Source organism: Triticum urartu, chromosome 5 (genome assembly GCF_003073215.2).
Source record: "Triticum urartu cultivar G1812 chromosome 5, Tu2.1, whole genome shotgun sequence".
In the NCBI taxonomy this organism is placed as follows: domain Eukaryota; kingdom Viridiplantae; phylum Streptophyta; class Magnoliopsida; order Poales; family Poaceae; genus Triticum; species Triticum urartu.
Window position 1 is genome coordinate 421,990,457 of NC_053026.1, and position 25,422 is coordinate 422,015,878.

A 25,422-nucleotide genomic window follows, 5' to 3' on the forward strand; every position below is an offset into this window, starting at 1 on the left:
CTATGGTGGAAGGGGGCACCGCACACGGTTAAGAATATGATCACGTGGATCAACTTGTGTTTTTAGGGGTGCCCCCTGCCTCCGTATATAAAGGATCAAGGGGGAGGTGCGGCCGGCCAGGGAGGGCGCGCCATGAGGAGTCCTACTCCCTCCGGGAGTAGGATTCCCCCCTTTCCTAGTTGGAATAGGATTCGGGAGGGGGGAAAGAGGAGAGAGAGAAGGAAGGGGGCGCTGGCCCCCTCTCCTTGTCCTATTCGGACTAGGGGGGAGGGGCGCGCGGCCCAGCCCTGGCCACCTCTCCTCTCTTCCACTAAAGCCCACTAAGGCCCATATACCTCCCGGGGGGTTCCGGTAACCACCCCGTACTCTGGTAAAATCCCGATTTCACCCGGAACACTTCCGATATCCAAATATAGGCTTCCAATATATCAATCTTTATGTCTCGACCATTTCGAGACTCCTCATCATGTCCGTGATCACATCTGGGACTCCAAACAAACTTCGGTACATCAAAACTCATAAACTCATAATATAACTGTCATCGAAACCTTAAGCGTGCGGACCCTACGGGTTCGAGAACAATGTAGACATGATCGAGACACGTCTCCGGTCAATAACCAATAGCGGAACCTGGATGCTCATATTGGCTCCTACATATTCTACGAAGATCTTTTATCGGTCAGACCGCATAACAACATACATTGTTCCCTTTGTCATCGGTATGTTACTTGCCCGAGATCTCGTCGGTATCTCAATACCTAGTTCAATCTCGTTACCGGCAAGTCTCTTTACTCGTTCCGTAATACATCATCTCACAACTAACTCATTAGTTGCAATGCTTGCAAGGCTTATGTGATGTGCATTACCGAGAGGGCCCAGAGATACCTCTCCAATAATCGGAGTGACAAATCCTAATCTCGAAATACGCCAACCCAACATCTACCTTTGGAGACACCTGTAGAGCACCTTTATAATCACCCTGTTACGTTGTGATGTTTGGTAGCACACAAAGTGTTCCTCCGGCAGACGGGAGTCGCATAATCTCATAGTCATAGGAACATGTATAAGTCATTAAGAAAGCAATAGCAACATACTAAACGATCTGGTGCTAAGCTAATGGAATGGGTCATGTCAATTAGATCATTCACCTAATGATGTGATCCCGTTAATCAAACAACAACTCTTTGTTCATGGTTAGGAAACATAACCATCTTTGATTAACGAGCTAATCTAGTAGAGGCATACTAGTGACACTCTGTTTGTCTATGTATTCACACATGTATTATGTTTCTTGTTAATACAATTCTAGCATGAATAATAAACATTTATCATGATATAAGGAAATAAATAATAACTTTATTATTGCCTCTAGGGCATATTTCCTTCAGTCTCCCACTTGCACTAGAGTCAATAATCTAGTTCACATCGCCATGTGATTCAACACTAAGAGTTCACATCACCATGTGATTAACACCCATAGTTCACATCGTCATGTGACCTATACCCAAAGGGTTTACTAGAGTTAATAATCTAGTTCACATCATTTATGTGATTAACACGCAAAGAGTACTAAGGTGTGATCATGTTTTGCTTGTGAGATAATTTTAGTCAACGGGTCTGTCACATACAGATCCGTAAGTATTTTGCGAATTCTATGTCTACAATGCTCTGCACGGAGCTACTCTAGCTAATTGCTCCCACTTTCAATATGTATCTAGATCGAGACTTAGAGTCATCCAGATCTGTGTCAAAACTTTCATCGACGTAACTTTTTACGACGAACCTTTTGTCACCTCCATAATCGAGAAATATTTCCTTATTCCACTAAGGATAATTTTGACCAATGTCTAGTGATCTACTCTTAGATCACTATTGTACTCCCTTGCTTAACACAGTGTAGGGTATACAATAGATCTGGTACACAGCATGGCATACTTTATAGAACCTATGGCTGAGGCATAGGGAATGACTTTCATTCTCTTTCTATCTTCTGTCGTGGTCGGGCTTTGAGTCTTACTCAATTTCACACCTTGTAACACAGGCAAGAACTCTTTTTGACTGTTCCATTTTGAACTACTTCAAAATCTTGTCAAGGTATGTACTCATTGAAAAAACTTATCAAGCGTCTTGATCTATCTCTATAGATCTTGATGCTCAATATGTAAGCAGCTTCACCGAGGATTTTTTGAAAAACTCCTTTCAAACACTTCTTTATGCTTTACAGAATAATTCTACATTATTTCCGATCAACAATATGTCACTCACATATACTTATCAGAAATGTTGTAGTGCTCCCACTCACTTTCTTGTAAATACAGGCTTCACCGCAAGTCTGTACAAAACTATATGCTTTGATCAACTTATCAAAGCGTATATTCCAACTCCGAGATGCTTGCACCAGTCCATAGATGGATCGCTAGAGCTTGCATATTTTGTTAGCAACTTTAGGATTGACAAAACCTTCTGGTTGCATCATATACAACTCTTCTTTAAATCCATTAAGAAATGTAGTTTTGTTTATCCATTTGCCAGATTTCATAAAAATGCGGCAATTGCTAACATGATTTGGACAGACTTAAGCATCGCTACGAGTGAGAAAATTTCATCGTAGTCTACACCTTGAACTTTGTCAAAAACCTTTTTCGACAAGTCTAGCTTTGTAGATAGTAACACTACTATCAGCGTCCGTCTTCCTCTTGAAGATCCATTTATTTTCTATGGCTTGCCGATCATCGGGCAAATCCATCAAAGTCCATACTTTGTTCTCATACATGGATCATATCTCAGATTTCATGTCCTTAAACCATTTCGTGGAATTTGGGCTCATCATCGCTTCCTCATAGTTCGCAAGTTCGTCCTGGTCTAGTAACATGACTTCTAGAACAGAATCACCGTACCACTCGGGAGCGGATCTCACTCTGGTTTACCTACGAGATTCGGTAGTAACTTGATCTGAAGTTACATGATCATCATCATTAGCTTCCTCACTAATTGGTGTAGTAGTCACAAGAACAGATTTCTGTGATGAACTACTTTCCAATAAGGGAGAAGGTACAATTACCTTATCAAGTTTTCTACTTTCTTCCCACTCACTTCTTTCGAGAGAGACTCCTTCTCTAGAAAGGATCCATTCTTAGCAATGAATGTCTTGCCTTCGGATCTGTGATAGAAGGTGTACCCAAGAGTCTCCTTTGGGTATCCTATGAAGACATATTTCTCCGATTTGGGTTTGAGCTTATTAGGATGAAACTTTTTCACATAAGCATCACAACCCAAAACTTTAAGAAATGACAACTTTGGTTTCTTGCCAAACCATAATTCAGATTGTGTCGTCTCAACGGATTTAGATGGTGCCCTTTTTAACGTGAATGCAGCTGTCTCTAATGCATAACCCCAAAACGATAGTGGTAGATCGGTAAGAGACATCATAGATTCCACTATATCCAATAAAGTACGGTTATGACGATCGGACACACCAGCTGTAGTGTTCCAGGTGGCATGAGTTTGTGAAACTATTCCACAATGTTTTAATTGAAGACCAAACTTGTAACTCAAATATTTGTCTCCGCGATCAGATCGTAGAAACCTTATTTTCTTGTCACGATGATTTTCCACTTCACCCTGAAATTATTTGAACTTTTCAAATGTTTCAGACTTATGTTTCATCAAGTAGATATACTCATATCTGCTCAAATCATCTGTGAAGGTCAGAAAATAACGATACCCGCCGCGAGCCTCAACACTCATTGGACTGCATACATCAGTATGTATTATTTCCAATCAAGTTTGTTGCTCGCTCCATTGTTCCGGAGAACGGAGTCTTAGTTATCTTGCCCATGAGGCATGGTTCGCAAGTACCAAGTGATTCATAATCAAGTGGTTCCAAAAGTCCATCAGTATGGAGTTTCTTCATGCGCTTTACACCGATATGACCTAAACGGCAGTGCCACAAATAAGTTGCACTATCATTGTTAACTTTGCATCTTTTGGCTTCAATATTATGAATATGTGTAACACTACGATCGAGATCCAACGAATTATTTTCATTGGGTGTATGACCATCGAAGGTTTTATTCATGTAAACAAAACAACAATTATTCTATGACTTTAATGAATAACCGTATTGCAATAAACATGATCAAATCATATTCATGCTCAATGCAAACACCAAATAACACTTATTTAGTTTCAACACTAATCCCGAAAGTATAGGGAGTGTGCGATGATGATCATATCAATCTTGGAACTACTTCCAACACACATCGTCACCTCACCCTTTACCAGTTTCTGTTTATTCTGCAACTCCCGTTTTGAGTTACTACTCTTAGCAACTGAACCATTATCAAATGCCGAGGGGTTGCTATAAACACTAGTAAAGTACATATCAATAACACGTATATCTAATATAACTTTGTTTACCTTGCCATCCTTCTTATCCGCCAAATACTTGGGGCAGTTCCACTTCCAGTGACCAGTCCCTTTGCAGTAGAAGCACTTAGTCTCAGGCTTAGGATCAGACTTGGGCTTCTTCACTTGAGCAGCAACTTGCTTGCCGTTCTTCTTGAAGTTCCCCTTCTTCCCTTTGCCCTTTTCTTGAAACTAGTGGTCTTATCAACCATCAACACTTGATGTTTTTCTTGATTTCTACCTTCGTTGATTTCAGCATCACGAAGAGCCTGGGAGTTGTTTCCATTATCCCTTGCATATTATAGTTCATCACAAAGTTTTACTAACTTGGTGATGGTGACTAGAGAATTCTGTCAATCACTATCTTATCTGGAAGATTAACTCCCACTTGATTCAAGCGATTGTAGTACCCAGACAATCTGAGCACATGCTCACTAGTTGAGCGATTCTCCTCCATCTTTTAGCTATAGAACTTGTTGGAGACTTCATATCTCTCAACTCGGGTATTTGCTTGAAATATTAACTTCAACTCCTGGAACATCTCATATGGTCCAGGACGTTCAAAACGTCTTTGAAGTCCCGATTCTAAGCCATTAAGCATGGTGCACTAAACTATCAAGTAGTTATCATATTGAGCTAGCCAAACGTTCATAACGTCTCCATCTGCTCCTGCAATAGGTCCGTCACCTAGCGGTGCATCAAGGACATAATTCTTCTGTGCAGCAATGAGGATAAACCTCAGATCACGGATCCAATCCGCATCATTGCTACTAACATCTTTCAACACAATTTTCTCTAGGAACATATCAAAATAAACATATGAAAACAACAACGCGAGCTATTGATCTACAGCATAGATATGCTAATACTACCAGGACTAAGTTCATGATAAATTAAAGTTCAATTAATCATATTACTTAAGAACTCCCACTTAGATAGACATCCCTCTAATCCTCTAAGTGACCACGTGATCCAAATCAACTAAACCATGTCCGATCATCACGTGAGATGGAGTAGTTTCATTGGTGAACATCGCTATGTTGATCATATCTACTATATGATTCACGCTCGACCTTTCGGTCTCCGTGTTCCGAGGCCATATCTGTATATGCTTGGCTCGTCAAGTATAACCTGAGTATTCCGCGAGTGCAACTGTTTTGCACCCGTTGCATTTGAACATAGAGCCTATCACACCCGATCATCACGTGGTGTCTCAGCACGAAGAACTTTTGCAACGTTGCATACTCAGGGAGAACACTTCTTGATAATTAGTGAGAGATCATCTTAAAATGCTACCATCAATCAAAGAAAGATAAGATGCATAAAAGATAAACATCACATGCAATCTATATAAGTGATATGATATGGCCATCATCATCTTGTGCTTGTGATCTCCATCTTCGAAGCACCGTCGTGATCACCATCGTCACCGGCGCGACACCTTGATCACCATCGTAGCATCATTGTCGTCTCGCCAATCTTATGCTTCCACGACTATCGCTACCGCTTAGTGATAAAGTAAAGCATTACAGCGTAATTGCATTGCATACAATAAAGCGACAACCATATGGCTCCTGCCAGTTGCCGATAACTCGGTTACAAAACATGATCATCTCATACAATAAAATTTACCATCATGTCTTGACCATATAAAATCACAACATGCCCTGCAAAAACAAGTTAGACGTCCTCTACTTTGTTGTTGCAAGTTTTACGTGGCTACTACGGGCTTAAGCAAGAACCAATCTTACCTACGCATCAAAACCACAATGATAGTTTGTCAAGTTGGTGTTGTTTTAACCTTCGCAAGGACCGGGCGTAGCCACACTCGGTTCAACTAAAGTTGGAGAAACTGACACCCGCCAGCCACCTGTGTGCAAAGCACGTCGGTAGAACCAGTCTCGCGTAAGCGTACGCGTAATGTCGGTCCGGGCCGCTTCATCCAACAATACCGCCGAACCAAAGTATGACAAGCTGGTAAGCAGTATGACTTATATCGCCCACAACTCACTTGTGTTCTACTCGTGCATATAACATCAACATATAAAACCTAGGCTTGGATGCCACTGTTGGGTTTCGTAGTAATTTCAAAAAAATTCCTACGCACATGCAAGATCATGGTGATGCATAGCAACGAGAGGGGAGAGTGTGATCTACGTACCCTTGTAGATCGACAACAGAAGCGTTAGCACAACGTGGTTGATGTAGTCGTACGTCTTCACGGCCCGACCGATCAAGCACCGAAACTACGGCACCTCCGAGTTCTAGCACACGTTCAGCTCGATGACCATCCCCAGACTCTGATCCAGCAAAGTGTCGGGGAAGAGTTCCGTCAGCACGACGGCGTCGTGATGATCTTGATGTACTACCGTCGTAGGGCTTTGCCTAAGCACCGCTACAATATTATCGAGGACTATGGTGGAAGGGGGCACCGCACACGGTTAAGAATATGATCACGTGGATCAACTTGTGTTTTTAGGGGTGCCCCCTGCCTCCGTATATAAAGGATCAAAGGGGAGGTGCGGACGACCAGGGAGGGCGCGCCAGGAGGAGTCCTACTCCCTCCGGGAGTAGGATTCCCCCCTTTCCTAGTTGGAATAGGATTCGGGAGGGGGGAAAGAGGAGAGAGAGAAGGAAGGGGGGCGCCGGCCCCCTCTCGTTGTCCTATTCGGACTAGGGGGGAGGGGCGCGCGGCCCAGCCCTGGCCACCTCTCCTCTCTTCCACTAAAGCTCACTAAGGCCCATATACCTCCCAGGGGGTTCCGGTAACCTCCCGGTACTCTGGTAAAATCCCGATTTCACTCGGAACACTTCCGATATCCAAATATAGGCTTCCAATATATCAATCTTTATGTCTCGACCATTTCAAGACTCCTCATCATGTCCGTGATCACATCCGGGACTCCGAACAAACTTCGGTACATCAAAACTCATAAACTCATAATATAACTGTCATCGAAACCTTAAGCGTGCGGACCCTACGGGTTCGAGAACAATGTAGACATGATCGAGACACGTCTCCGGTCAATAACCAATAGCGGAACCTGGATGCTCATATTGGCTCCTACATATTCTACGAAGATCTTTTATCGGTCAGACCGCATAACAACATACGTTGTTCCCTTTGTCATCGGTATGTTACTTGCCCGAGATTCGATCGTCGGTATCTCAATACCTAGTTCAATCTCGTTACCGGCAAGTCTCTTTACTCGTTCCGTAATACATCATCTCACAACTAACTCATTAGTTGTAATGCTTGCAAGGCTTATGTGATGTGCATTACCGAAAGGGCCCAGAGATACCTCTCCGACAATCGGAGTGACAAATCCTAATCTCGAAATACGCCAACCCAACATCTACCTTTGGAGACACCTGTAGAGCACCTTTATAATCACCCAGTTACGTTGTCACGTTTGGTAGCACACAAAGTGTTGCTTCGGCAGACGAGAGTTGCATAATCTCATAGTCATAGGAACATGTATAAGTCATGAGGAAAGCAATAGCAACATACTAAACGATCTGGTGCTAAGCTAATGGAATGGGTCATGTCAATCAGATCATTCACCTAATGATGTGATCCCGTTAATCAAACAACAACTCTTTGTTCATGGTTAGGAAACATAACCATCTTTGATTAACGAGCTAGTCTAGTAGAGGCATACTAGTGACACTCTGTTTGTCTATGTATTCACACATGTATTATGTTTCCGGTTAATACAATCCTAGCATGAATAATAAACATTAATCATGATATAAGGAAATAAATAATAACTTTATTATTGCCTCTAGGGCATATTTCCTTTAGATAGCAATAGCAGCGGGAAAGTAAATAAGCGAAGAACAATATGTGGAAAGCTCATAGGCAACGGATCAGTGATGGAGAATTATGCCGGATGCGGTTCATCATGTAACATTCATAACCTAGGGTGACACAGAACTAGCTCCAGTTCATTGATATAATGTAGGCATGTATTCCGAATATAGTCATACGTGCTTATGGAAAAGAACTTGCATGACATATTTTGTCCTACCCTCCGGTGGCAGCGGGGTCCTTACGGAAACTAAAGGATATTAAGGCCTCCTTTTAATAGAGAACCGGAACAGAGCATTAACACATATTGAAAAATGAACTCCTCAAACTACGGTCATCACCGATAAGTATCCCGATTATTGTCACTTCGGGGTTAACGGATCATAACACATAATAGGTAACTATAGACTTGCAAGATAGGATCGAGAACACTCATATATTGATGAAAACATAATAGGTTCAGATCTGAAATCATGGCACTCGGGCCCTAGTGACAAGCATTAAGCATAGCAAAGTCATAGCAACATCAATCTCAGAACATAGTGGACACTAGGGATCAAACCCTAACAAAACTAACTCGATTACATGATAGATCCCATCCAACCCATCACCGTCCAGCAAGCCTACAATGGAATTACTCACGCACGATGGTGAGCATCATGAAATTGGTGATGGAGGATGGTTGATGATGACGATGGCGATAGATTCCCCTCTCCGGAGCCCCGAACGGACTCCAGATCAGCCCTCCCGAGAGGTTTTAGGGCTTGGCGGCGGCTCCGTATCGTAAAACGCAATGATTTCTTCTCTCTGATCCCCCCCCCGAAACTCAATATATGGAGGTGGAGCTGGAGTCGGAGAGGCGACAGGGGGCCCATGAGGTAGGGGGGCGCGCCCTAGGGGGGCAGGCGCGCCCCCACCCTCATGGAGAGGTGGTGGGCCCCCTGGCCTCATCTTTTGCAGGTTCTTTTCTTATTTTTTGAAAAGTGGCTCCGTGAAGTTTCAGGTCATTCCGAGAACGTTTACTCCTGCACATAAATAATACCATGGTAATTCTGCTGAAAACAGCGTCAGTCAGGGTTAGTTCCATTCAAATCATGCAAGTTAGAGTCCGAAACAAGGGCAAAAGTGTTTGGAAAAGTAGATACATTGGAGACGTATCAGTTACTAAGTGGGTAGAAGCTATTCCAACTAGTAGTGCTGATCATAACACCTCTATTAAGATGCTTAAAGAAGTTATTTTTCCAAGGTTTGGAGTCCCTAGATACTTAATGATTGATGGTGGTTCACATTTTATTCATGGTGCTTTCCGTAAAATGCTTACTAAATATGATGTTAATCATAGAATTGTCTCTCCTTATCACCCACAGTCTAGTGGTCAAGTAGAATTGAGCAATAGAGAACTCAAATTAATTTTGCAAAAGACTGTTAATAGATCTAGAAAGAATTGGTCTAAGAAACTTGATGATGCATTATGGGCCTATAGAACTGCATATAAAAATCCTATGGGTATGTCTCCGTATAAAATGGTCTATGGAAAAGCATGTCACTTACCTCTCGAACTAGAACATAAGGCATATTGGGCTATTAAAGAGCTCAATTATGATTTCAAACTTGCCTGTGAGAAGAGGTTATTTGACATTAGCTCACTCAATGAATGGATAACCCAAGCCTACGAGAATGCCAAATTATTTAAAGAAAAAGTTAAAAGATGGCATGACAAAAGAATACAAAAGAGTGAGTTTAATGTAGGTGATTATGTATTGCTATACAACTCTCGTTTAAGATTTTTTGCAGGAGAACTTCTCTCTAAATGGGAACTTACATACGTTATCGAGGAGGTCTATCGTTCCGGTCCCATAAAAATAAACAACTTCGAAGGCACAAATCCGAAGGTGGTGAACGATCAAAGAATTAAACATTATATCTCAGGTAATCCTATAAATGTTGAAACCAATGTTATTGAAACCGTAACCCCGGAGGAATACATAAGGGCACTTTCCGGAACGTTTCAGACTCTGAAAAGGAATAGGTATGTGGTACGGTAAGTAAACCGATTCCAAAACAGTTCTAATGGCAATTTTCTTCTATTTTGGAATATTTAGAAAAATAGAAAAATAAGAAGCATTCTGGGAAGGACACGAGGGCTCCACGAGGGTGGAGGGCGCGCCCTACCCCCCTGGGCGCGCCCCCTACCTCGTGGGCACCTCGTGTGCTCTCCGGACTCCGTTTTCTTGCACGATACGTATTTTGGTCGGTAAAAAATCATTATATAATCTCCCGGAGGTTTTGAGTCCCGTATCACACAAATATCTCTCGTCCTTGTTTCGAGCTGTTTTTCTGACAGATCTAGGTTGTCATGACGTCTTCAAGTGCCCACAAGGACAAGTTTTTCAAGAAGGTCATCAACCCCTACCTCGCAGAAGTGCTCCAACACCCTCAAACCATTGAGATGCGTGAGGGGGTGCTGCACATCCGTGATGATGAGGGACCAAGGAGGATCGGAAGCGTGGAGACAAGGCTCGAGGCAATGGAGCAACAAGTTTTTGTGTGCCAGGAGATGGTGGAACGCGGACTCGACACCACCAATATGATGATCGCCGAGTTCTCCAACAACCACAAGCTGGATGCCAAGAACATTGGGGAGACCATTTTCAAGCTTCACGAGAAGATCGAGCACCTCCAAGCCCAAATCTATGACCTGCAAAACCAAAACTGTGAGTATGAATATAGATTCAAAAGGATGAGTTTGGCTGCAGATTTGAGGATCCAGGAGACTCGGTCATCCTTCTATGATGGCGAGCCTATGCCTTGGAAGAAGGACGACAAGCCTACATCATCAAAAACTCCACCCTCTCCACCAACAAAGAAGAACTGAGTATCAGGTATGGGCACTCCCCTTGGCAACTGCCAAGCTTGGGGGAGTGCCCCGGTATCGTATCGTATCACCATCACTTTTATCTTTACCGCTTTTCTTAGTTTGATCCTTTTGATAATATCTTGATCTAGTAGAATAGAGTTTTAGTATGATCTAGTTGTGAGTTTTGCTTTATGATCCTTCCCTGTAATCGAGTCCGTGAGGTATATATAATAAAGATTAGTGTTGAGTCAAGGGCTTGATTATTTTGCCATGATCTTGAGTGAATAAAAGAAAAGAGAAGAAATAAAAAGAAACAAAGAGATCATATGGATCTTATGGAGAGTAATCAGCTCACATATAAAAAGTATGATGAATAAAAGTTGTTGAGAGATGACAAACATAGTTTTGGTCATCGTTGCAATTAATAGGAAGTAATAAAGAAAGAGAGGTCTTCACATATAAATACACTATCTTGGACATCTTTTATGACTGTGAGCACTCATTAAAGTATGACATGCTAAAGAGTTGACGTTGGACAAGGAAGACAACGTAATGGGTTATGTTTTCTTATATCTGAGATAAATTATATTGTCTTGGATCATCCAACATGATTGAGCTTGCCTTTCCCCCTCATGCTAGCCAAATTCTTTGCACCAAGTAGAGATACTATGTGTGCTTCCAAACACCTTAAACCAGTTTTGCCATGAGAGTCCACCATACCTACCTATGGATTGAGAAAGATCCTCCAAGTAAGTTGTCATCGGTGCAAGCAATAAAAATTGCTCTCTAAATATGTATGACTTATTAGTGTGGGAGAAAATAAGCTTTATACGATTGTGTGATATGGAAGAAATAAAAGCGACGGGCTGCATAATAAAGGTCCATATCACAAGTGGCAATATAAAGTGACATTCTTTCGCATTAAGATTTTGTGCATCCAACTATAAAAGCGCATGACAACCTCTGCTTCCCTCTTCGAAGGGCCTATCTTTTACTTTTATCTCGTTCCTTACATAAGAGTCATGGTGATCTTCACCCTTCCTTTTTACATTTTATCTTTTGGCAAGCACAATATGTTGGAAAGATCCTGGTATATATGGCTAATTGGATGTGAGTTTTCATGAACCATTATTGTTGACATTACCCTTGAGGTAAAACGTTGGGAGGCAAAATTATAAGCCCCTATCTTTCTCCGTGTCCAATTAAAACTCCATACCTATAAGTATTGCGTGAGTGTTAGCAATTGTGAAAGACTATATGATAGTTGAGTATGTGGACTTGCTGAAAAGCTCTTATATTGACTCTTTCCTATGTTATGATAAATTGCAATTGCTCCAATGACTAAGATTATAGTTTGTTAGTTTTCAATGAAGATTATGATTCATACTTGAAATTGTGATTGAATTGTTACGCTAGCATAAGAGATCATATGACAAGAATTATATAAGTTGTTGTTCTAAGAATGATCATGATGCCCTCATGTGCGTATTTTATTTTTATCGACACCTCTATCTCTAAACATGCGGACATATTTTCGATTTCGGCTTTCGCTTGAGGACAAGCGAGGTCTAAGCTTGGGGGAGTTGATACGTCCATTTTGCATCATGCTTTTATATTGATATTTATTGCATTATGGGCTGTTATTACACATTATGTCACAATACTTATGCCTATACTCTCTTATTTTACAAGGTTTACATAAAGAGGGAGAATGCTGGCAGCTGGGATTCTGGGCTAGAAAAGGAGCAAATATTATAGACCTATTCTGCATAGCTCCAAAAGTCATGAAACTTCACGGAAGTTATTTTCAGAATATATAAAGAATACTGAGCTCAAGAAGTTCACCAGGGGGCCACACCCGGCACACGAGGGTGGGCGGCGCGCCCCCTACCTCGTGGGCCCCCTGGTGGCCCTCCGATGACCATCTTCTGCTATATGGAGTCTTTCGATGAGAAAAAAAATCATAAGCCATCTTTCCGGACGAGACTCCGCCGCCACGAGGCGGAACCTTGGCGGAACCAATCTAGGGCTCTGGCGGAGCTGTTCTACCGGGGAAACTTCCCTCCGGGAGGGGGAAATCATCGCCATCGTCATCACCAACGATCCTCTCATCGGGAGGGGGTCAATCTCCATCAACATCTGCACCAACACCATCTCCTCTCAAACCCTAGTTCATCTCTTGTATCCAATTCTTGTCTCTAAGTTTGGGATTGGTACCCGTGGGTTGCTAGTAGTGTTAATTACTCCCTGTAGTTGATGCTAGTTGGTTTATTTGGTGGAAGATCATATGTTCAGATCCTTTATGCATATTAATACCCCTCTGATTATGAACATGAATATGCTTTGTGAGTAGTTACGTTTGTTCCTGAGGACATGGGAGAAGTATTGCTATTAGTAGTCATGTGAATTTGGTATTCGTTTGATATTTTGCTGAGATGTATGTTGTCTCTCCTCTAGTGCTGTTATGTGAACGTCGACTACATGACACTTCACCATTATTTGGGCCTAGAGGAAGGCATTGGGAAGTAATAAGTAGATGATGGGTTGCTAGAGTGACAGAAGCTTAAACCCTAGTTTATGCGTTGCTTCATAAGGGGCTGATTTGGATCCATATGTTTCATGCTGTTGTTAGGTTTACCTTAATACTTTTGTTGTAGTTGTGGATGCTTGCAATAGAGGTTAATCATAAGTGGGATGCTTGTCCAAGTAAGGGCAGTACCCAAGCACTGGTCCACCCACATACCAAATTATCAAAGTACCGAATGCGAATCATATGAACATGATGGAAACTAGCTTGACGATATTGCCATGTGTCCTGGGGAGCGCTTTACATCATATAAGAGTTTGTCTAGGCTTGTCCTTTGCTACAAAAAGGATTGGGCCACCTTGCTGCACCTTATTTACTTTTGTTACTTGTTGCTCGTTACAAATTATCTTATCACAAAACTATTTGTTACCACTTATTTCAGTACTTGCAGAGAATACCTTGCTGGAAACCACTTATCATTTCCTTCTACTCCTCGTTGGGTTCGACACTCTTACTTATCGAAAGGACTACGATAGATCCCCTATACTTGTGGCTCATCACACAACCACACCCAGGCCAAAAACCGCAAACGGACTTCATCCGAACTACGTCGTTACATGGCCCGATATAGAGGCGCCGCACACCCCCTGTGCTTCATCGATGAGGTAATGGAGCACCAGTTACCAGAAGGGTTTAAACCTGTGAACATCTAATCATACGACGGCACAACAGATCCCGCATTATGGATTGAAGATTTTCTTCTCCACATTCACATGGGTCGTAGTGAAAATCTACATGCCATCAAATACCTCCCCCTAAAACATAAGGGGCCAGCTCAGCACTGGTTAAACAGCCTCCCAGAAAACTCTATCGGAAGCTGGAAAGACCTGGAGGATGCCTTTAGAGACAGCTTCTGTCGGTGTCAAAACCGGCAGATCTTGGGTAGGGGGTCCTGAACTGTGCGTCTAAGGCGGATGGTAACAGGAGGCAGGGGACATGATGCTTTACACAGGTTCGGGCCCTCTTGATGGAGGTAAAACCCTACGTCCTGCTTGATTTATTCTTGATAATATGAGTAGTACAAGAGTTGATCTACCACGAGATCGGAGAGGCTAAACCCTAGAAGCTAGCCTATGGTATGATTGTATGTTGTCCTACGGACTAAAACCCTCCGGTTTATATAGACACCGGAGGGGGCTAGGGTTACACAAGGTCGGTTACAAAGGAGGAGATATACATGTCAGTATTGCCTAGCTTGCCTTCCACGCCAAGTAGAGTCCCATCCGGACACGGGACGAAGTCTTTAATCTTGTGTCTTCATAGTCCAACAGTCCGGCCAAAGGATATAGTCCGGCCGTCCGGAGACCCCCTAATCCAGGACTCCCTCAGTAGCCCCTGAACCAGGCTTCAATGATGATGAGTCTGGCACGCAGTGTTGTCTTCGGCATTGCAAGGCAGGTTCCTCCTCCGAATACACCACAGAAGAGTTTGAATACAAGGACAGTATCTGACCCTGCAAAATAAGTTCCACATACCACCATATAGAGAATAATATTTCCACAAATCTAATCTGCTGACATGTTTTGGCAACATGACATCATGCCATGGCCCGGTAATTATTCGAACTGTTTTTCCTTAACCAACCCCGCACATAATGCGAGGCGGTTTCTTGACACGTCTTGTCAAAGCAAAGATTGTGTCCCCCTTATTACGGGATTCTCATCAATACGGGCATGGGTAACCCAACCGTGCCTAGTACTCCTAGATCTTAGGAAAGTCCCAAACGGCCATGAGGAGGACGCTTGATATTCACCCTCTTTATAAAGGGGCAAGGCTTTTACTTTTTTCCCTCCCGTGCTCAATCGAATCCTTACCCCGCCTCGAGTTCTAACACCCAAAGCGCAGGTCAGGTGCCTTGGACCTTCAATCATGCCTGGATCCAGCCTTCAAGGCCGGTGGATGCCTTCCTCCGTCACGGAGGAGGATATCAAGAAGTTGAGGGAGGACAGATACCTGACCGCCGAAATTTTGCATAGGCTGCCCGCCCGAGGGCGGGTCATCCCTACTCCCGAACCCAACGAGAGCGTTGTGTTCGTCTCCCACTTCCTTCAAGTACTAGGCCTCGCTCTGGATCCCTTTGTCAGGGGTCTTATGTTCTATTACGGGCTGGATTTTCACGATCTGGCCCCGGACTCCCTTCTTCACATCTCGTCATTTATTGTCGTCTGTGAGGCCTTCCTCCGCATTACCCCTCACTTCGGCTTGTGGCTCAAGACCTTCGATGTGAAGCCGAAGATGGTCGAGGGACAGTACGCAGTGTGCGGAGGTGCGTTAATAAGCAAAATTGTTGATGCTCCATGGCCAAAGGGTTCCTTTCCAGAGGTGTCCGGATTGTGGCAACGGGAGTGGTTTTACGTCATAGCTCCCCGAAGTGTTAGGTGGGTAGCTGCCCCCACCTTTCGCTCGGGCCCTCCACCACAACTGATGTCATGGATCAGCAGGGGAGTGAGCTGGGGTCCAGCCAAGGACGTGCCAATACTGCAGAGCCGTATCTGAGATCTCTTCGAGGGAGATTTCAGTCTGTTTATGGTAATGCAAGTCATGCTGGTTCGTCGAGTCCAGCCTTGCAAACGCCGGCCCCTCCATATGTGGGAATTCAACCCAGAAGGACCGCGCACTATTCAGAATTACCTCGGCATGACGCACGAGGAGATGTACAAATCGTTCTTCGGACCCCAGATAGAGTGTCCGGACACTACCGAGAACGTGGGCCTGAGTAGCAACCGGACCACTGCCCAAGTAAGTAATCACATGGCCGAACACACCGTCCTTTTATTTATCACGACATCATTCTGAAGAATCGCTCTTTGACCAGGTGTCGGTGTACTAGAGTAGGGGTACCCTAGTATCCCGAACTTGTGCACGGGCAGTCGCAGCATCCCGCGGCAAGGCTTGCCGGGTGACCGCCAAGGTCCTCCGTGGTTCCTTTGGAGCCATTCAAGGACAAAGCATCCAAGCCAAGGAGATAAGACCCCGGCAAGAGGAGCTTGCCGGGAAGGCCAACCAAGGCATCTCAAGGAACTTGCCGCGACGCGCCACGCGTCCTGGCAAGGCCCGGTGAGCGACAAGCTCCTGGACGCGACAAGACAACAATCGCGGCAAGGCGCTTGCCGCGGCAAGCCACCACTCTGTGTCCGCGCTCCAGCACATCCACCAACGTGTCGCTCTGGAACCCTTCCAGGCGTACGTGGCGGGAGGCTGTGCAGCCAGCGGTACGCGGTGGCAAGCGGCGCTGACAAGATTGCCATCGTGGCGAGCGGTGGCGTCCCTGACGGTCCCTTTTGCACTATTTAGGCGACGCAGACGGGCATTTAATGCCCTTGTCCCCTGCCGTCAGGGTTAGGTATGATACACTGTAGCAGGTAGCTGTACCAACCGCAGCACCTTTCCATTTTTACCCTTGTCTATGTTGCCACCTGTCGATGACCCCTTGAGCATATAAAAGGAGGCCCATGCGCAACGTAGAAGGGGGGAGGGGAAGAGAACACTCACGCTCGGTCTCGTTAGCCGCTGGGGTGTACTGTAGCACTCCGCGCTCCCGAGCAAGAACTCAATACAAACCACAAAGCAGGAGTAGGGTTTTACGCATCCGTGCGGCCCGAACCTGGGTAAACCGCTCGTGTGCTTCGCCTCGATTCGCTCTTCGTGCGACCCACGCCCCCGCCGAACCGAAAGGTGCTCGGTCCGCCGGTCCCATAGGTGCTCGTGGATTAGTCCCCCGGCATCTTTGGCGCGCCAGGTAGGGGGCGTCGAGGTTGTGTGAATCAGATCCGGCGTTCACACGAGCTAGATCTTCATCATCTTCATCGACATGCCGCCGAAGAAGAAGGCTTCGGAGGCGGCTGCTCCGTCCGCGCCGAACCCACCACCGCCGGAGCAAACGGCTGATGGGGCAGACGCCGGCGGAAGAACGGGCGTCGATGAGGGAGCTCACGGTGCTGCCAGGTCCAAGGACAAGGCTGCGCTGCCCATCGGCGGCGTAGCTGGCTCCAACAACGACCGGGCGCACTCCAAGACCTCGGCGTCCGTACATGCACCGCGCCCATCTCGGGAGGCGCAGGACCGGCAGCGTCATGGTATTCACGGTACCATGCGTTTGCGGGACCAAGACCAGCATGCACGCCAACATGCTGGCACGAGCGAGGCACGGTCGCCTGGACGGGATACTGCTCCTTCTAACATAGTTAGAAGTCCGAGCATATCCCACTCCTCGCACCGTTCGCCACCGCCACCCGCCACTACAGCAGAAGCTTTGGCGCGAGCTCAACTGCTCCTGGACTACCCTCCAACGGCAGACAAGATCGACGACTACAGGGCAACCATTCAGAGTCTCATCGGCTTAGCCAACGGCGACACTCAACGGCAGCCGAGCACGTCGCAGCCGCGGCAAGTCAGCCAGGCACGAGCCGGTGGCGACAAGACCGGTGGGGGTGCAACCACTGTGCACTCTTCGCCCCGAAGGCCAAGATCGCCGACTCGCCGGATCCACCTCGACAGCGACTCCACCGCGTCATCAGATCCACGAGCTCGTCGCGATCAGCGCCAAGTTCTTCACGAACGACAGCAAGAAGACGCTCGTACTCGCATCGAGCGCCGAAGAGAAGCGCGACGTCAATCGGACCAGCGCGCTGGGCCCTCTGTCGACATGCATGCGCTAGGGGAACCAGGCGACTTGCCGTACGCGGTAGGTTGCCCTGCGTTTACTCGTGAGCTGCGGCAAGTCCAGTGGCCCAGCACGAAGAATTTCAAGCCAGACGTACCAGAGAAGTACGACGGCAAGTCGCATCCGTCGGAGTTCCTCAGCATCTACACCATCGCGGTGCAGGCTGCCGGGGGGCGGGACGACAAGATCCTTGCCAACTACTTCCCGCTGGTGCTCAAGCCCAACGTCAGGTCCTGGCTCATGCACTTGCCGGACAACTCGATATCCTCCTGGGCAGACCTATGCCATCAGTTTGTCGGCGCCTTTACAGGCGGCCACAGACCTCATGGCCAAGAGAGTGACCTTCACCTGCTTGCCCAGAAGGAAGAAGAGCCCCTGCGCAAGTACATTCAAAGATTCAGCCGTGTACAGCACAACATCCCAGATGTCCACCCTGCCGCGGTCATCAACGCGTTCCATCAGAACGTGCGTAACCGCAGGATGAGGGAGGAGATGGCGATGTGCAAGATCAGAGACGTCAGTGAGCTATATGCCCTGGCCGACAAGTGTGCACGTGCTGAGGAAGGGATGAAACTCCCCGGGGAGAATACAGGAGCAGGGGGATCTGACAGCGAGGATGCTGCCCCGGCAAAGAAAAACCGGCGGCGGAACAACAGGAAGAAGAAGGGCAAAGATGTGCTAGTCATTGAGCAGTCCGGCAACGAAGATGGCGCCAAGAAAGCCAAAGCTGGTAGCTCCGGCAAGGAGATTTCCGCATGCACCAACTACTAGGCTGTGGCGGTCGCCGACAAGCAGGACGGCACCGACAAGCAGTACTGCAAGATCCACCGCACCAAGGGCCATGACCTCCAGAGCTGCAAGAAGGTCGAGCAGCTTGTCCAGCAGCAAAAGGCTGAATACGAGCGACGCGACAAGGAGAGGGCCCAAGGAGGCGCTGGTGAATCCGGCAAGAAGCGCGCCGGCCGGGGAGGACGCCGCGGCAAGGCCAAGCAGCGGCAAGGAGACAGACCTCCCCGCGGCCGCGACAAGGATGAAGATGACGACGACGACAAAGACATGGATGATGTCGAGACCAGTGAGCAGGAGTTCCAAAAAGCCACAGAGGTCTTGTGCATTGACAGCCGTGCTTCTCTGCATACTTCGCACCGCCAACTCAAGCAGTGGGTGCGGGAAGTCAATGCGGCGGAACCACCTGTCGAGTCATGCAAGCTTCTGAAATGGTCCAGCACGCCTATCATCTTTGATATTGAGGACCACCCTGATCGCACAACTGCGGTCGGGTGCTTGCCGATGTTGGTTTCACCAACTATCCGCAACCTCAAGGTCACTAAGATGCTAGTTGACGGCGGGGCCGGCTTGAACCTGATCTCCTCCACTGTACTCCAGAAACTTCAGATCCCTGATAGCGAGCTTGAAGAGACCGGCACATTCCAAGGAATCAACCCGGGAAGGAGCAAGCCGAAGGGGAAGGTCACGTTGCCAGTAACATTTGGCAGCGAGGTGAACTTCAGGACTGAGAGGGTCACTTTTGACGTTGCCGATTTTCCATTGCCTTACAATGGGATACTCGGCCGTCCAGCACTCGCCAAGTTCATGGCAGCCTCTCACTACGCATACAACATGCTAAAGATGCCAGGCCCGATAAGCGTCATCTCTGTCCCTGGCGACAAGAAGGATGCTCTTATCTGCGCCGACAAGATCTACCGGGAAGCGGCAGCCACAACAGATCGCAAGTCACCTGCCGTTGAAGCTCCCGGGGGGAAGAAGAAGACCAAGTCCGGCAAGAGTTCTGATGCCCACTCCGGCAAACGCACCTCTTCGGAGTGCTGAGCTGCCGTCGAGGACGCACCATCGAGCTCCACCGGGAAGTGTAAGAAGACAATGGCAGCTCCACCAGAGACCAAGAAGGTGTTCGCCAAGGAGGACGGCACTGGTGGTACCTTCACCATCAGTGCCACTCTCGACCCTAAATAGGAAAGCGCGCTCATTGCTTTCCTGCGGGCGAACGTCGACGTGTTTGCGTGGCAACCGTCTGACATCCCCGGTATTCCCAGGAAAGTAATTGAGCACCATCTTGCCGTTTGTCCTCATGCGCGGCCCGTCAAGCAGAAGGTCAGGAAGCAAGCAGTGGAGCGCCAAGAATTCATCGCAGAAGAGATCAAGAAGTTGGAAGCAGCAGGCCTTGTCAGAGGAGTGCTCCATCCTACGTGGTTGGCCAATCCTGTAGTCGTGCGAAGGCGAACGGGAAATGGAGACTTTGTATCGACTTTACCGATGTTAACAAAGCTTGTCCCAAAGACCCATTTCCTTTGCCGTGCATTGACCAGATTGTTGACTCCATGGCCGGATGTGACTTGCTTTCATTTCTTGATGCATACTCAGGATACCATCAGATCTTCATGGCAGAAGAGGATGAGGAGAAGACCGCATTTATCACTCCATGTGGCACGTACTGTTTCGTACGGATGCCTTTCGGTTTAAAAAATGCTGGTTCAACATTTGCAAGGGTAGTCCATGTCGCTCTTGAGCCACAAATACACAGAAATGTGGAAGCCTACATGGATGACATAGTGGTCAAGAGCAAGAACAAGGCAACTCTGATTCAAGATTTAGACGAGACCTTTGCAAATCTGCGCAAGATCAGCCTCAAGCTCAACCCCGAGATGTGTGTGTTTGGAGTCCATTCCGGCAAGCTTCTCGGGTTCTTCGTGTCTCAGCGGGGAATCGAAGCCAACCCCGACAAGATCAAGGCCATTGAGCAGATTGAAGCACCAAAGCGCGTCAAGGATGTACAAAGACTTGCCGGTTGCGTGGCTGCTCTCAGCAGGTTTATCTCTAGGTCTGCTGAGCGCGCCCTGCCATTTTTCAAAATATTGAAAAAGGCAGGTCCAATGAAATGGACTCCGGAAGCGGAGGCTGCGCTACAAGACTTGAAGAGATACCTGTCCTCCACTCCAATACTTGTCGCACCTAAGCCACAAGAGAAGTTGCTGCTGTATATAGTGGCAACCAATCAAGTGGTTAGTGCTGCGTTAGTAGCAGAGAGGGAGGCAGATGACGAGCCAGCAACCACGGCAAGCGCATCCAGCGACAAGCAGGGGGCTTCCCCGACAAGCTCTGGTCCCGACAAGGATGTATCTGCGCAGACGCGCGAGGAGATACAGAAGAGAATGGTACAACGCCCAGTTTACTTTGTCAGTTCCCTTCTGCAGGGGGCTAGGACAAGGTACTCTGGCATGCAGAAATTGCTTTTCGGCCTTCTCATGGCCTCGAGAAAGCTGCGCCATTACTTCCAAGCACATGAGATCACAGTTGTCACTCGTTTTCCGCTGAAGAGGATACTACAGAATCCAGAAGCGACAGGCAAGATTGTTGAGTGGGCACTGGAACTGTCAAGCTTTGGCCTCAAGTTTGAGAGTACTTCAACTATCCAAAGCAGAGCATTGGCAGAATTCATAGCAGAATGGACGCCAACACCAGATGAAGAAATTGCAGAAACGAGCATCCCCGTCGAGGAAGCAAGCAAAGAGTGGCTGATGTACTTTGATGGTGCCTTTTCGCTGCAAGGCGCCGGCGCTGGCGCGCTGCTTGTCGCACCCACCGGAGAGCACCTCAAGTATGTAGTCCAGATGCACTTTTCCAAGGAGCAAGCAACAAACAATACTGCAGAGTATGAAGGCTTGCTTGCCGGTCTCAGGATTGTGGCAGACCTTGGGATCAAGAAGCTCATTGTCAGGGGTGACTCACAGCTTGTCGTCCGCCAAGTGAACAAGAGCTATCAGAGTCCGTTGATGGAAGCTTACGTCGACGAAGTGAGAAAGCTAGAAGAGCACTTTGACGGCCTACAGATGGAGCATGTTCCAAGAGCTGAGAACGACATTGCTGATGGCCTATCAAAGTGTGCCGCACTTAAGTTACCTGTGGAACCAGGGATCTTTGTGCTCAAGCTGATTCAACCGTTCGTAACGCCATCAACTGGACAGAGCAAGAAGAGGAAGTTGATTTCTGGTGACTATTTTCTGGCAGAGCTTCCCGAAGCCGCCGCCAAGAAGGTCCCCAAGATCAACGCCAAGAGCGCTGAGGAGCAGTCTGCTCCGGCAAGCCCTAGGGTTTGTTCCGTTGAAGCAGAAGCTCCCGACAAGTTTTGCTCCGGCAAGCTTGCCGGGGAACGTCAAGCTCTAGCAGAGCCGCAGGTTCTTGCCGTAGAAGCGGATGTTCCCGCAGCAGCAAATTTGCCTTTAGTCCTTGTTGTCGAGCCACAAGCTCCAGCATGGGCACAGCAGATTGTCCGTTTCCTTCAGACAGGAGAACTTCCCAAAGAGCAAGAAGAAGCGGAAAGAGTAGCCCGGCAGTCAAGTATGTACCAGTTTGTCGACAACACACTGTACAGAAGAAGACTCAACGGTGTGAAATTAAAGTGTATTCACCGGGAAGACGGACAAAAGCTGTTGGCAGAGATACATGGAGGCATATGTGGTCACCACATTGGCGCAAGAGCACTTGCCGGCAAAGCATTCCGGCAAGGTTTCTTTTGGCCGACAGCCCTCCAGGATGCAACTGCACAAGTAACCAAGTGTGAAGCGTGCCAGTTCCATTCCAAGCAGATACACCAACCAGCTCAAGCTCTCCAGACAATCCCTTTATCCTGGCCATTTTCGGTCTGGGGGCTCGACATCCCCGGCCCCTTTCCCCGAGCAGTCGGGGGCTTTGAGTACTTGTACGTTGCAATCGACAAGTTCACAAAGTGGCCGGAAGTGGAAGCAGTGAGGAAGGTGACCGCACAGTCAACAGTCAAGTTCTTCAGGTCGATTGTTTGCCGCTTCGGGATCCCTAACAGGATAATCACCGACAACGGTACGCAATTCACGAGCCGCACCTTCATGCAGTATATCCAAGATCTTAGCGCCAAGGTCTTCTTCTCTTCTGTTGCTCACCCGAGAAGCAACGGTCAAGCGAAGAGGGCAAATGCTGAAGTGCTGCGTGGGCTCAAGACCAGGACTTTCTACAGGCTGCACAAGTGCGGAAGAAACTGGATCGAGGAGCTGCCGGTGGTTCTTTGGTCGATCAGGACGACGCCAAATCGAGCCACTGGCCAGACACCTTTCGCTCTAGTCTATGGAGCAGAGGCAGTTCTCCCCACGGAACTTGTATACGGGTCACCTCGAGTGCTCGCTTATGATGAGCTTGAGCAAGAGCAGCTGCGACAAGATGACGCGCTGCTCCTTGAGGAAGACCGTCTTCAGGCTGCTGTACGAGCTGCTCGCTACCAGCAAGCTTTGCACCGCTACCATAGCCGCAAAGTTAACGCCAGAAGTCTCGAGGAAGGCGACCTTGTTCTTCGGCATGTTCAGTCCGCCAAGAATTCCAACAAGTTGATGTCGAAGTGGGAAGGCCCTTACCGGGTGAAACGAGTCACTAGGCCTGGCGTTGTCTGCCTTGAGACCAAAGATGCCACCCCGGTGAGCAACTCCTGGAACATTGGCATCTTCGTAAGTTTTACCCGTAAGGCGCGGTTGCCGGAACCCGTTCCGGCAACCACCTTTTGTACAAGTCTTGCCGCTGTTACATGTAATCCTTTGTACAAAGCCGGGCGCAGACCCCGTGCATAAGTAAAGCTCATGTGCTTCGCACAACTTGTCAATTTCATGCTTTCTATTTTTTGCATGAGTTATCTGACACTTTGTGCAGCACCTACTCCCCGGTAAGCAATAACGAGCCGTAAGGCTCCATATCTTTATTTTCTCCTCTTTCTTTTTTCTCAAGGAAAGGAAGGTTCCCTCGCCCACAAGTTTGCCAGGGGGGAAAGGAGAAGATAATGGTATGGACCAGGCGTCGTTCAAGAAAGTTTCGCCTTACCGGGAAGCAAACAACAGAAAAGCTAAGTTGCCAAAGTTTGAGTAATCAGATTTTTTAAATTTTTAAGTTATCTCCCTTGAATGACCGCACTTTGTATGGTAAACCTGTGCGCGGAGGAACCAACTCGTAGCTAGTTGCGCCTTTACTTTGTTTCGAGTCCGCTCAACAACTTAAGTGAGCTCCGACTAGTTGCGACAAGGTTTCTTGTTGGTAGCGACACCGCCAGCAGGCTGCTGACGTCCCGCACTCAGCGCTCGCGGCTAAGGTGCCTACACCGGCAAGTTCCCTAAAAGCGTAGGGCAAAAACATACAAAGGGAGGAATCAAGTAAAGGGAATAACAGTGCAATCATGACCCAGAATAGAGTTATATTACAAGGTAGCTTGTCGCGGCTCTAACAGATTGTTCTCATAACATGACCAGCAGCGACAAGAAAAGAAGAAAACGGGCGGCCTAGTCTACGCGATCGCCCTCAATCCTCTTGATCCCGCTCACCTTATCCACAATGGGTGCGACAAGGGTCTCGAGTGCCTCCAGATCAGCATCCGGCGGCAGGGTCTTGAGGACGTTGGTGAGGTTGAGGCCTGGGTTGCGGAAGGCCACCTTCACCAACACCTTTTGAAGAGCTCCCGCGCAGATCTTGCGCGACTCGTCGGCCAGCTGCTTTGGGATCCTCTCCCGGAGTCGCTGGAGGGCCGTCGCCACGCCTTTGAAGAACAAGATGAGCTTGGTGCTGGGTTGGAGGTTCTCGTCGGAGGGATACCCGAGATCCTCCATCCCCAGCTGCGCCAGCTCCCTGTCAATGTCTGCAGCAATATTCATGAGACCCTCCGTCCAGTGCTCCACATTCTCCCTAAAAGCATTCTGGGCGGCGGCAGCACTCGCCAGCAGCGCCTTGTCGCCCTTGATCTCCTCCTTCAAGGCCACCTCCTGCTCCCTGGCGCCATCCAGCGTCTTGGTCAAAGTGGTCAGCTTCAACTCAAGATCTATGTTGGAGTCCTTGACGGCGCTAAGCTCTTCACCAGTCGCCTTGAGATCGGCCTCCAGCTGCGCCACCTTCGTCTCCAGCTCCTTCTTGGCGGCCTCAGCGGCTGCGGCAGCATCCTCCGCTTGCTTGAGGGCCCCGCCGAATGTTCGCTCGCGCGCAGCAAGCTCCTCCTCGTGGGCGTCAAGGTTGACCTTCCGCTGCACCAGCTCGCCCTCCTGCGCAGACAGCTTTTCAGCGGCAAGCCGCCGTTGCTC